The sequence below is a fragment of the Panicum hallii genome, chromosome 6 (assembly GCF_002211085.1).
Source record: "Panicum hallii strain FIL2 chromosome 6, PHallii_v3.1, whole genome shotgun sequence".
Taxonomy (NCBI): domain Eukaryota; kingdom Viridiplantae; phylum Streptophyta; class Magnoliopsida; order Poales; family Poaceae; genus Panicum; species Panicum hallii.
Genome location: NC_038047.1, coordinates 32,637,887 through 32,640,684, shown reverse-complemented (window position 1 = coordinate 32,640,684; position 2,798 = coordinate 32,637,887). Strand labels below are relative to the sequence as shown.

Genomic DNA, 2,798 nt, shown 5'->3' with positions numbered 1-2,798 from the left:
CATAGAGAGGCCAAAAGGGTCAAACTCAATGGAAAAGTTGTTATCAATGGTGAACTGTCGAATGGAGATAAGATTCTTAATAATATCAGGAGCAATAAGAATGTTATTAAGAAAAAAAGGACCAGGTAAGACACTATGACAGTTGATGTAACAGGATGTGTAGACCCATTGCTAACCAAGATAGAGGATGGAGAAGATGGACAAGGCGGGCGGAACAGCGAGATGTTAGCATAATCAGGCGTCATGTGGCTGGAAGCGCCGGAGTCCACAATCCACTCGGTGTTGACTGGAGGGTTCAGTGACACGGTGCTGAACGAGCTCGCCAAGGACTGTTGATCCTAGGAGGCGCCATTCCAGGGAGTCCAAGGCGCCTGTCCAGGAAGCTGCTGCTGGATGACCGGTGGGACAAGGTGCTGCCACCCTTGCTGCCCTTGCCTTTTGCACCTTTGCGTGGGCGCTGGCGGCCGGAAGCGCTGCTGGCAAAGGTGTTGGAGGAGCAGCCCGAGGGAGCCGGTGGCGAGGCAGCAGTGGAGGGGCCCGAGCCCTTTGGCGCCATGGTGACGAGGGCGGTGGACGGCGCTGACTGAGTCTTGCTGGAGGTGAGTTCTTCAAGTAGAAGATTGTTCCGGACCAGGTGGAAGGTCGGGAACAGGCGAGCATGCCGATAATGGATCCTCATGTGGGCGAACTTCTTGTTCAAACCCTGAAGGACATTGAGAATGAGAGTGTGATCACGGATGACCTCACCAAAATCACCGAGAGCGTGAGCCATCCCCTTCATCTTGCGGCAGTAGTCGTTGATGGAGAGGTCCATGCGACGCCAAGCTGGAAGACTGGAAACGTTGCATCGGAGGGGACATGGTTGGTGAGGGCGTAGCGTTCCAGCGTGAGGAGCACAAGATCGCGCCAGCGATTGTAGTTGGTGGAGAGGGGGTCCAGAACAACAAACACAAGGGAGTGGATGTTCTAGACACCCGTGGCCTAGGCATGTAGGTGAGCGACGGCGGCGGCTTCATAGGCGGCGCCGCCATTGGGGAGATCGTTTTCACCGTCCTGGTCAGCCTCGCCATTCTCCTTCTCCTCGGGGTTGGCGAGGGCGCACGCCGTTGTGGCCTTGCATGCCAGATTGGCTGCGGTGGCACGCTCGGTCTCTAGGGCCTCCGCGACGGCGCGGACGCGCTCCTGCGCATCGGTGGCGGCCTTGGCGGCGGCTTCGGCAGCGGTGAGGAGGGCATCGCGCTGGGCTTGGAAGCCTCTGCGGCGATAGGGTCCTCATCATGCTGGTGCGTGTCCTAGGGAGCGGTGGGCACCATGAGCGATCGGTGCTCAGCAGCAGCAGCGACAGTGTAGTAGATGCGGAAGCGATTAGGTCACGGATCAAGTGTCTCGTGATACCATGATAGCGTGGAATATCACACGTAATCGATAGATTGATTGAGGGGTTACCAATTACATATACAGACAAACAACCAAGGCAATCCACCTCCGGACTTATAGAAACAGAATCCTGGGAGGGGTAAGCTGGTTGTGCTGTGTGTGACAGGCTGGGAGGCCGGACGTGCCAGGCCATCACCAGGCGCTAAATATATTTGCTAACATGGTGGTTGAGCTTGACCCCCATCTGGATGGAAAAGCCTCAGGAAGACGATTTTGGACACTCAGCACAAGAATCTGTAGCAGCCTAGCAGGTACTGTTGCCTTGATGAGATGAAGCTGATGAAGCACTACTAATAACCATAAAGAAATATGCTTATATGGGCACACTGGAAGTCAATCTGCTATGGCACCATACAAAGCATAGATAGCAAATAATACTAAGGTGGTGCGCATCTAGTGAAGGTGAGATAACATACAAACAGGTACATAAAAACACTGAAATATTGCAAAACTCTAGAAAAACAGGGCACATAAATCTTAGCAAGTCACTGCTAGCCCACCAATTTGGATCTAACAATACCACTGTGTATAAGCAGACCACTGAACCTATAACAATGTGATGACAGATTGATTAATTTGTGTGCACGCAAATTAATCAAGACATAAGTACATGAATGTGTACAACGGATTGCTGCAATTTTTGTAATGGTAATTAAATCCAGCATAGTCATTCTGAACTCACTGAAAGTTGAAGTCGCTACAGTGCTGAACTCACCTGAATTTTACTGCTGCTTCTCAGCTTCACAAACAGCTCCTTAGAAATTTTGGAATAATTGACAAGGAAGCTATTGGAGAATTAAAAGTTTGTTCAAATGAAGGGTAAGAGTTTCAACCATATTGTCATAGTATCTGGAGTTTTTTAGTCATTCTTAAAGCTAATTAAATGGAAAGAGCAAAAAAGGTCAACGTTTCTGCATTTCAAAATATAAGACTTGGTAAGTCTGCTTATTGTGAATAGTGTCATTTCTTAACTTAGCAATATTAAAAATAATTATTCTGTTTGGCTACTGTAAGATAAAACAGACCTCATTATTTGTCGTACTTGGCTCCTTCAGACACACAATTCCTTGGCTAATCCCTATAAAGCAGTGGTAAGAGAAGCCAGTGTTGCTGCCTTGGTAAGTTCTGCTTCCATATGCTGTGTACTCTATTTACAATCACTATTGTCAGACTTTGTGTCAGTGATTACACACATTATGCTGAAAGATGCTAGCAATTAGAACTTAAAAACGCTGAGGAAATTATCCATTTGAACATAGTAAAAACAGCATGGATACAAACTTGAAAAATCAATATTTCTTTCTTTCCTTGGTTTATGAACTGTTTTTTCTGTCCATAAATTAATTCTACGGATTTTTTAG

At 47.9% G+C, this 2,798-nt stretch overlaps 1 long non-coding RNA gene across 1 annotated transcript; it reads right to left on the bottom strand.

Moving 5' to 3' along the window:
• Positions 1 to 1,400: 1,400 nt before the first annotated feature.
• LOC112897776 lies at positions 1,401 to 2,186 on the bottom strand. The gene is made up of 2 exons (XR_003229740.1): positions 2,153 to 2,186; positions 1,401 to 1,983 (listed from the first exon to the last, which is right to left on the bottom strand). It is a non-coding gene; the product is annotated as an uncharacterized LOC112897776 (long non-coding RNA).
• Between the last annotated feature and the right edge of the window lie 612 nt (positions 2,187 to 2,798).